Raw genomic sequence first — 11,094 nt, forward strand, 5'->3', positions numbered from 1 at the left:
ATCGGTTCTTCCTCAAATGCCTCATAAGAACCCATAATGATGATGTCCCATGTTAGGATTGATACACGATCGCAAGATTATGGAAGTAAAAGTCCTGTTGGTGGTAAGGAAGAAGAATCTTCTAATTCAAACCCATCAACTTCAACTCCTGATTCTGATCCGCTATAGATCAAGAAACCTAACCCAGACTTAGTAATCAAACCACCTGCTAAAGGTATACTTCAAAAGTTAGCTTTCAATCCACCTACGAGAGCTGCTCAGAACTATAACATTGTTGAAGACTTAGCTATTTCCCCTTCAACAATGTCGGCTTTGGATGTGCTGCAATCATGTCCAACACAACATAAATTGTTTTTGTCGGATATAGGAGTTGTTGATATTCAGCACTCAAACCTTATAATCTTCGATTTAGAAAATAATACACCTCGCCTACCTCATCAAATGGCTTTCCAGATTCCAGTGTTAGTCAAAAACAGACCTTGCTTTAGGAATGTAATTGATGAGGGAGCTTCTACGTGTATTATGCCGATTCAGTGTTGGATATTGCTTGGTTCTCCTACGCTTAATCAATCCCCAATGATTCTAAAGGCTTTTGATGGCCGTGGGTTCCATCCTTTTGGCATTCTACAGGATTTACTTATAGGGTTTGAAGGAAAAACTGTTAATCTAGATGTGGAAGTGGTTGATGCCCCTCTAGATTACAACCTTCTCTTGGGTCGTAGTTGGTCTTATGCTATGACTGCTGTTGTTTCATCGGTCTTTCGGCTTATAAAGTTTCCTCATAATGGAAAGATCACAACTATAGACCAGCTAACTTACTTTTCATCCGACCCAGTCTCTTCTGAAAGTATCCAGCATGTCGGCAAAACAACTATCCCTTATAAGGATGTTGGGGTAGGATTGGTTAAAGATTCTGGTTTACTAGGAACTTTTTCCTTTCCTCCTCCTAACGTATCGCCTTCTACTGCAACCATTCATATGATATCATCAAACACTATTGTTTTAGATGATCCTTGGATCATACCTTTCGAATCTGAGGTGGATTCATTTGGTGATGCGATGCCTTTGAGTCCCTATGAAATTGCGTATCAGGTTGTACAGTCGTTTCCCGACCCTTCTTCAACCGAAATTGATCTAATGAATGTGGTCTATGGACAATCACTTTCAACATCAAACTCAGATTCAACAACTTTTTCTGAGCTTGTTCATACTGATGAGCAGATTCGTGAAATTTTGTCTGTTGATGACTTACCATGGGAAGATCTTCATCATTGATCTTCGTTCTTACCTGAGATTGATCATTTTGAAAATGATTTTTCATCTATTTTTACAACTGATTATGTCAAAGAACCACAGAATCCATTGCAAAATCTTGATTCTAAGTTAAATTTGGGAAATATTTCTCGAACGGTTCCTATTGACATTTTAGTTAAACCTGGAATTGTTGAAAACATTCATATAGGTGTCTCCTATACGGAAAATGAACTCCAAACTTATAAGGCCCTATTACAAGAATTATGCGATGTGTTTGCCTGGTCATATGAAGAAATTCCAGGAATTGATCCAACAACTGTTTTTCATGGTATCAAAACTTACCCGGATGCTAAACTCGTCTGGAAACGTTTGCGTCAGATCCACCCGTGAAAAGCTGCTGCTATTAAAGCAGAAGTTGAGAAATTACTTAAAGCAGGTTTCATTTATCCAATTCCCTTAACGGATTGGGTATCAAATATTGTTCCTGTTAACAAAAAGCAAGGAACAATAAGAATATGTATCGATTATAGGGATATTAATCGATCTTGTCCTAAAGACGATTACCCAACTCCCTATATCAATCAAATCATTGATGATTGTGCCGACAATGAAATGTTCTCCTTTATGGATGGTTTTTCCGGTTACAATCAAATCAACATTCTACCTGCTGATCAACCAAAAACAACTTTTATTTGTCCATGGGTGACATTTGCTTATTGAAAATTACCTTTTGGGTTGAAAAACGCTGGAGCAACTTTTCAAAGAGCTATGTCTTACGCGTTTCATGACATCAAGCACATTGTGCAATCTTATCTCGATGATTTACCTGCCCATTCATTACTTAAATTTGATCATCTCATTCATTTACGAGCAATCTTTATGAGATGTAGGCATTATCGAATTAGGTTGAATCCACACAAATGTGTTTTATGTATAGAAACAGGTCGTTTACTGGGATTTGTTGTTTCGAAAGCCGGCATTCGTGTCGATCCCTCGAAGGTTGAAGCTATTGTCAAATTGCCTCCTCCTTCGACTCTTCGCCAAATCCAAAGTTTGCAAGGGAAAGCAAACTTTTTACGTCGATTCATTCCTAACTATGCCGAGATAACAAAGGGTTTTACCAGGTTGTTGAAATAGAATACTCCATTCTTTTGGGATGAGATAGCTGGTTTTGATGCACTTAAACACGCATTGACCCATGCACCGTTATTGCATCCTCCCAACCAATGTTGCATGAAGCGCCCCCCCCCCCAAATGGTTCCAATCCCTGAAGCGCGTCCTGTACGGAAGCACCTAAGAAGCTTGGCCGGAAGTGTGCTTCCGAAATTCGGAAGCGCCGCTTCCGAATTTTTCGCCGCTTCCTTGAAATTCAGAAGCGTGGTACAAAAGCACCGCTTCCGAAGCACCAAAGCGTGCTTCGTATGGTGCTTTGGGCGTCGGAAGCATGGCGCTTTGAAGGAGGAAGCGTACGCTTCCAGAAAAGTGTTTAGAAAATCGTTTTTTTTCATTTTTTTTTTTTTTTTAATTTTACGTGAGTTTGCTTGTTGGGGGTGGGTCCACCTTGGTTTAGGGTGATGAATGAAGGCAAAAAAAAAATATAAATATAGCAGATGCTCCCTCATGGTAATGTTAAATTCTTAAAGTAAAAGTGATATTCTCCTTTATTTTTCATTTTCATCCTTTTACTTAAATTTTTAACATTACGATGAAATGACTCAGGATGTTTGAGAGTGGTTCCAGCCTCATTGGACTTCATATGGAGAAAATAGAATTTCATATCCTATTCAAAATTCAGCAGACTTAACAGTTTTCAGGAATTCAGGATCAATGGAATTATGGAATTTCATTAGATTATATCAAGTATGAAGGTATGTGATTAGCATTTAATCAAGAGCACCAAACCCTATATGTACCCTAGTGTTGGTGGTGTTAATTGTTGAACTCCTTTGTCATGCGACACGCCCTTAGCAAAAAAAAACCTTTCAGTCAAGTCAAAATCATCGATCAAGCATGTTAAGATTTTTCTACCATATTTTAACTCTTGAATTAGGTAGTTTGATCAAAATTGGGCAATGTTGACTAATATCCCTAGACAATCGAGGTAGAGGCAAAGGCTATACAAGAGGAGAAGAATCTATTTACTAGATGGTTGATGCATCTAAATGGTTGATGCTCGAATAATTAATCATTAATGTACAATGGATGTTATATCTATCTTGATTTATGCAAAAATATGCATGTTTTCATGTCTTCTACAATTAATTTGCTATTTGGGATGTTTGTTTTGAGTATAAATGCATATATATATATATATATATATATATATATATATATATATATATATATATATATATATATATATATATATATATATATATATATAGCAGACGCTTCCGCGGACTCTTCGCTTCCTAGATTTTTGGAAAATGATGCTTCTGCGTCCCCGCTTCCAAAAAACGCTTCCCCTTTGCCCTTGCTTCATGCAACATTGGTCAATCAGATGCTTGCTAACAACCATAAAGTATCATTTTTGGAACCATCTTTGAAGCTCCAAAGACTTGCTAAAACCACTTTAAAGCTTATCATGCAGCTGAAGAAATGGATCATTGTCTCACAAAGCTATTGCGACATCGTTCCATCAGGGTCCACAATAGATAAAATACACATGTCATGCTAAAGTACAGAATTATAGAGTACCTGCAAAAGACCTTTGCAAGCAGAAAATAAAACATCTAATTACTACCTTGAGTTGAACATCCACTCTAATTCCATGAATCTGGACAAACACTTAGCAGATGTGAGCATGAAACTTGCTGAAAGTCCCTCTATATGTTGGAAATAATACTAAGAGGGGGGGTGAATCAGTATTATCAAATTCTTTTCAATATATCTTCCAGATTTATACTTTAATTTATTCTTCAGATATTGATCATTATTTTGTATGTCAGTACCATAGATAGTCACACCAAAGAACACCAGATATAAGGTGGAAACCCAATGTGGGTGAAAACCACCTGTTGCAATATGTCTCTATCTTCTTTCAATTAGAAACTTCTTTTACAATGATTTTATACTGGTGCAGTCCTTTACCAGTGCGCAGGCTGCAACCTGCTGAGAGCTACACCCTCTCTCGTTTTCTAGTCTCTCCTGGAAGGGAGCTACAACCCCCTTAGCTCTTGTACTAGCTGATCTACTAGTACGTAGGTGCTGACCTACTTCTTTTCTTCTAAGGACCACGTTTCATAAATTTTCAAACTGGATCCATGAACATCAAATAATCATCAAGTACATGTGAATCAACCAATCTCCTTTTACAATCACCCAATGAGTCAACCAATAACTTCTCAAAATGCAGTAACCAGAAAAGCAATACTAGTAATCTAAACCCAGAACTTTGCAGCAATAGATAAAAGGCAGCCAACAAATATTTTAAGAAAAGTCTGCAACTTCACCAATAGCAACCTGCGAATATCCGCAGTTCTTTTGTGTCTGGACTACGCAGCTCCGCACCTGCACTGTCTACCCGACAATGTACCTCCGCACTTGTGCCTTCTGCTGCTCTGCGTACCTCCACACCTGCGCCTTCTGTTGCTCTGCGTACCTCCGCACCTGCGCCTTCTGTTGCGCTGCGGGCCCCCGCACCTGCGCCTTTTGCTGCACTGCGGACCTCCGCACCTGTGCCTTCTGCTGCGCTGCGTACCTCCGCACCTGCGCTGTGGATCGCTTGTGGACCTCTGAATAGAGCCAAGTTAACAGTTCTCCAATGTACCACAGACAGTCAGATCCACAAATCCGATCATGCGCCAGAGAAATCACGACCTATCAATAGATCCGCCTTACTATTTATAGATTACACCTTGATTTAGATCTAGCTTTTCAAACCGATCACCCAAAATTTCAGATCTTAAGATATTCAAATTTCACGAGTGACTAGCCAAGTGATCTCCTTTCCTTTTTATAGGCAAGCCCTTATTCAAACCATGGAACAAAACCATCGAAAACCAATAAAAGGGATCCAAAACCAGGGTTCAATAAATAAGATCCTATACCACGGACCAAAACCATAGGATCATGTACGTCGGACTAAATATCATGGACCAATCTAAATATTCCCACGTGTGCGCGCTTCTCTGCATTGAAGTGAGTGAATTTGACACCCGCACCTTTTGTTCGGAGAACCTGTGGGTATGCCCGCACTTCTTGTTCGAGGCACCTGCGGGTCCGCAACTTTTCTTAAGCTCACCTGCGAGTATCTCTTTTTCTATGATTTTGAGAGCCTGAACAGTGATTTGCCACCTAAGTGTGTTGCCATCAAGTACAACACCTGTGTCATAGCGCCAAACCTGAATCATAATGCCAACAATATCCCCCTTTGGACTTGATGGCAACCCTAAGATCCTCAAAGTAATTTTCCCCCTTTGTCATCAAGGGCAAAGGGTTGTGCTCCCCCTGAGTACATGCTGAAATCTCTGTCCTGCTGTGCTGACCATGCTCCCCCTGACTGTAGGCAAGATCTACAAAAAGATGTTCTTCAAGAAGAACCATGACTTATACATCATAAAAGACCTTCCTATCACCAAAAGACTCAATACATACAATCATCACCCAACCAAGTGGGGATACATCAGAAATTTACATATGTCAACCAAGTACATTACATATTCATCCCAGGCATAGTGGGGAAACCAAAATAGGCCATTACATGACCTTGACACCAGAGATATAAGACATAGAGACAAAAAATTAGCAGCAATATTTAGATCAGCATCCTTATGAACTTTATCCTCCAAGATCTTCTACAATAATGCCAACAATGTATTATTAGAAGAATATATGCTCACCCTGAACCTGTGCCAGATGGTCTTTGACCAATCCATAAACCAACGAATGTACGCGTATACCCCATATGAAACTCGCGTACAACCAACAATCTTTGAAACAGATAAGATTAAACCACAAGATGCTGCATCAACTACCCCCAGCTTCTGCCTGAGGTATTCAAAAGTTTCCCTGGGTAGTGGTTTGATGAGAATATCAGCAACTTGTTCCTTAGAAGGAACATACTCCAATTTGACCTTTTGTTCCAACACTTGTTCCCGGAGAAAGTGATACTTGATCGGTATGTGCTTGGTCTTTGAATGCATGACTGGGTTCTTTGAAATGCTAATTGCACTTGTATTATCACATAAGATGGAGATAGGTGGTGTACAAGTGATTTGAAAATCCTGCAAGGTCTGCATAATCCAAAGGAGTTGAGTGCAACAAGATGCAGAAACCACATATTCCGCTTCAGCTGTAGATAAAGCAATCGAACTCTGTTTCGTGTTGAACCAAGATACTAATCTGGAACCCATAAAGAATGCACCACCACTTGTGCTCTTCCTGTCATCCACGCTTCCAGCCAAATCTGCATCTGTATAAGCATGAAGTGTGAGATCTGTATCTCTAGGATACTATAAGCCATAGTTTTGAGTTCCTTGAAGGTACTTGAAGATTCTCTTAACTGCCTGAAGATGATTTTCCTTGGGATTTGCTTGAAATCTTCAACTGTTCCCACTGCATGCATGATGTCTGGTCGGGTACCTGTCAAATAAAGTAGACTTCCAATCATGGATCTATAGGTTGGTTGATGCACTGCTGCTGATTCATCATTTGCACTGAGGCTGCATCCTGTAACCATAGGGGTACATACTGGTTTTGAATCTTCCATGCCATACTTCTTCAAAATCTGCTTGAGATACTTGGTTTGAGACAAAAAGATACCTCCTTCATTTTGTTGGATTTGTAGGCCAAGAAAATATTTCAGCTCTCCAAGTAATGACATTTTGAATTCTTTCTGCATCACCAAGGCAAAGTTTTGACGCATAGTTTCTTCATTGCTGCTAAAGATAATATCATCTACATACACAACAAGTATTAGCAATTTGTCATTTTAAATTTTTATATAAAGATTGTTATCTGCTGATCCCTTTGAAAAGCCTTGTTGATGAAGATATTTGTCCAAACGATAGTACAAATCCCTTAGAGCCTGTTTAAGACCATAAAGAGCCTTTTTTAGTCTGCATACAAGATTTGGATCATTCCCAAGAATGAAACCATCTGGTTTCTCAATGTACACCTCTTCTTCTAAGTCTCCATTCAGAAAGGCCGTTTCCACGTCCATTTGAAATACTTTGAACTTCTGAAAGATTGAGAGAGCAAGGAACATTCGGATGGCCTCAAGTCTAGCAACGAGAGAAAATTTTTCTTCAAAGTCTATTCCTTCTTGTTGAGCATACCCTTTACAAACAAGTCTGGCCTTGTTTCTAATCACTTCCCCATTTTCATTCAACTTGTTTTTAAAGATCCATTTTGTCCCTATGACATTCTTATCTTTTGGTCTAGGAACCAACTCCCAAGTGTTATTCTTTTCGATCTGCTCAAGTTCTTCATCCATTGATCCAGATCTTGGGGGGAGGCCCCCAAGATCTAAGAGATTGAAATGGATCTTGGGGGGAGAGACCCCCAAGATCTGAAAACTTGCATTGCCAGAAGAAAAATAGGAGAATGCCCAATAAACAAAACCACAAAGAAACTTTTTATTAAAACCCACTGATCCGGATTTAGACAGGAACACAACAAATTACAGAGATAACCATATACACAAAGATGTAGTGGAAATAATACTTCATTTCATTAATGGAAAATACTGAAATATGCTTACAACCATAAATGGAAACAAACCAGCTAGGGTGATGGTAGCTTATCTCTGAGAAGAGATGTGTGGCTACATGCCTCTGAACTGTAAAGGCTACATTGTGGCAGGCAATCTGTCCTTTTACAAAATTTGACTTGTTACTTATAGTATTTTTCAGTTACAATACCACGGGTCAATTCCATGGGTGAATGAATACTATGGGTGGCTTCTACAATACCACGGGCGGATGCCATTTACAATACCATGGGTAAATTCCATGGGTCGATGAATAATATGGGTGGATGAGTACCATGGGTGGATTTTACAATACCACAGGCGGATGCCATTTATAATTCCATGGGTAAATTCCATGGGTGAATGGATACCATGGGTGGATTTTAGAATACCACGAGCAGATGCCATTTACAATACCATGGGTAAATTCCATGGGTCAATGAATAATATGGGTGGATGAGTACCATGGGTTGATGCCATTTTCCATTCGGATCATTCCTCCCTCCTTAAGAAGCAATGGTCCCCATTGTGTAAAGTTCCCTCCTGCGAAGCCTTTGTGGAATATGAAGAGCCACTGAAGATAAGGGTTTTATGTGGTTAACCCAAAACCCTGATAAACGAAGATCCGAGGATAGAGATATCCTGTAATGCTTGTGACCAACTATGATTCTGACAGTGTGCGGCCTAGCAAATGGACTTCGATGACAAGGATTTTATGCGGTTGACCCATAACCATGATGTTGGTTGCTGATGAAGTAGCAGGTGCCTACATAGCCTGGGTGGGAGGGCACGTCTCCAAATAACCCAAGCTGAATGGTGCTATGTTGAAACTTATGAATGTGAAGCAGGTGCCTACTAAAGTGGGGTGGGCGGGCACATCTCCAATGGAAACCCACTCCGAATGCTGCTCCAATGTTAAAATGGACATAACTCGGCCAATATAACTCAGAATATTTATTATAACCTACTTTTAGAAGTAGAAGGATCATTTTGCATCTTCCCATGAGTTGGAAATCCTTATGTGGGCACTCTGAGATCTCAGGTTCGCGCTGCAACAGTTTTGCCATCACTAAAATTTTGATAAAATAACTGATTTTAAATCAGCGATATCTCCCACATCCGGACTCCGATTTGACCCATTTTTTTTTTTGAAATTGGGTGATTTTTTGAGAGGAATCCAGATATGGTATTTGTTTTTGTAAATTTTGTACCAAATGTAAAAATTGAAATGGATCTTGGGGGGAGAGACCTTGAATTGCCAGAAGAAAAAGAGGAGAATGCCCAATAAACAAAAGCACAAAGAAACTTTTTATTAAAACCGATAATAACTGTAAAGGCTACATTGTGGCGGACAATCTGTCCTTTTACAAATGTGACTTGTTACTTATAGTATTTTTCAGTTACAATACCACGGGCCAATTCCATGGGTGAATGAATACCATGGGTGGATTTCACAATACCACGGGCCAATTCCATGGGTGAATGAATACCATGGGTGGATGTCACAATACCATGGGCACTTATCATGGGTGAATGAATACCATGGGTGGATGTCACTTACAATACCATGGGTGGATGCCATTTACAATACCATGGGTAAATTCCATGGGTCGATGAATAATATGGGGGGATGAGTACTATGGGTTGATGCCATTTTCCATTCGGATCATTCCTCCCTCCTTAAGAAGCAATGGTCCCCATTGCGTAAAGTTCCCTCCTGCAAAGCCTTTGTTGAATATGAAGAGCTACTGAAGATAAGGGTTTTATGTGGTTAACCCATAACCATGATGAACGAAGATCCGAGGATAGAGATACCCTGTAATGCTTGTGACCAACTGTGATGATGACAGTGTGCGGCCTAGCAAATGGACTTCGATGAAGTGTGGGGTTGTGGATGACCCATAACCATGACAAATGAAGATCCGAGGATAGAGATACCCTGTAATGCTTGTGACCAACTGTGATACTAACAGTGTGCGGCCTAGCAAATGGACTTCGATGACAAGGATTTTATGCGGTTGACCCATAACCGTGATGTTGATTGTTGATGAAGTAGCAGGTACCTACATAGCCTGAGGTGGGAGGGCACATCTCCAAAGAACCCAAGCTGAATGCTGCTATGATGAAACTGATGAATGTGAACCAGGTAACTACAAAAGCGGGGTGGGAGGGCATGTCTCCAAAGGGAACCCGCTCTGAATGCTGCTCCAGATTAAAATGGACATAACTCGTTCAATATAACTCGGAATATTTATTATAACCTGTTTTTGGAAACAGAAGGATCATTTTTCATCTTCCCATGTGTTGGAAATCCTTATTTGGACACTCTGAAATCTCAGATTCGCGTTGCAATAGTTCCGCCGTCACGAAAGTTCTGAAAAATAGCTGATTTTAAATCAGCGATATCTCCCACATCCGAACTCCGATTCGACCCATCGTTTTTTGAAATTGGGTGATTTTTCGAGAGGAATCCAGATTTGGTATTTGTTTCTATAAATTTTGTACCAAATGTTTCAGATCTGATCTGCAAAGTCGCTGCCCATGGAATCATAACCTGCTCTGATACCATTGATCCAGATCTTGGGAGGAGGCCCCCAAGATCTAAAAGATTGAAATGGATCTTGGAGTAGAGACCTCCAAGATCTGAAAAATTGAATTTCTAGAAGAAAAATAAGGAGAATGCCCAATAAACAAAACCACAAAGAAACTTTTTATTAAAACCCACTGATCCGGATTTAGACAGGAACACAACAAATTATAGAGATAACCATATACACAAAGATGCGGCAGAAATAATACTTCATTTCATTAATGGAAAATACTGAAATATGCTTATAACCATAAATGGAAACAAACCAGCTAGGGCAATGGTAGCTTATCTCTGAGAGGAGATGTGTGGCTACATGCCTCTGAACTGTAAAGGCTACATTATGGCGGACAATCTGTCCTTTTACAAAATGTGACTTCTTACTTATAGTATTTTTCAGTTACAATACCACGGGTCAATTCCATGGGTGAATGAATACCATGGGTGGCTTTTACAATACCACGGGTGGATGCCATTTACAATACCATGGGTAAATTCCATGGGTCGATGAATAATATGGGTGGATGAGTACCATGGGTGGATTTTACAATACCACGGGCGG

This window comes from Pinus tabuliformis, chromosome 4_2 (genome assembly GCF_031772625.1).
Source record: "Pinus tabuliformis cultivar Carrire ecotype Pingquan chromosome 4_2, CPIR1, whole genome shotgun sequence".
In the NCBI taxonomy this organism is placed as follows: Eukaryota; Viridiplantae; Streptophyta; class Pinopsida; order Pinales; family Pinaceae; genus Pinus; species Pinus tabuliformis.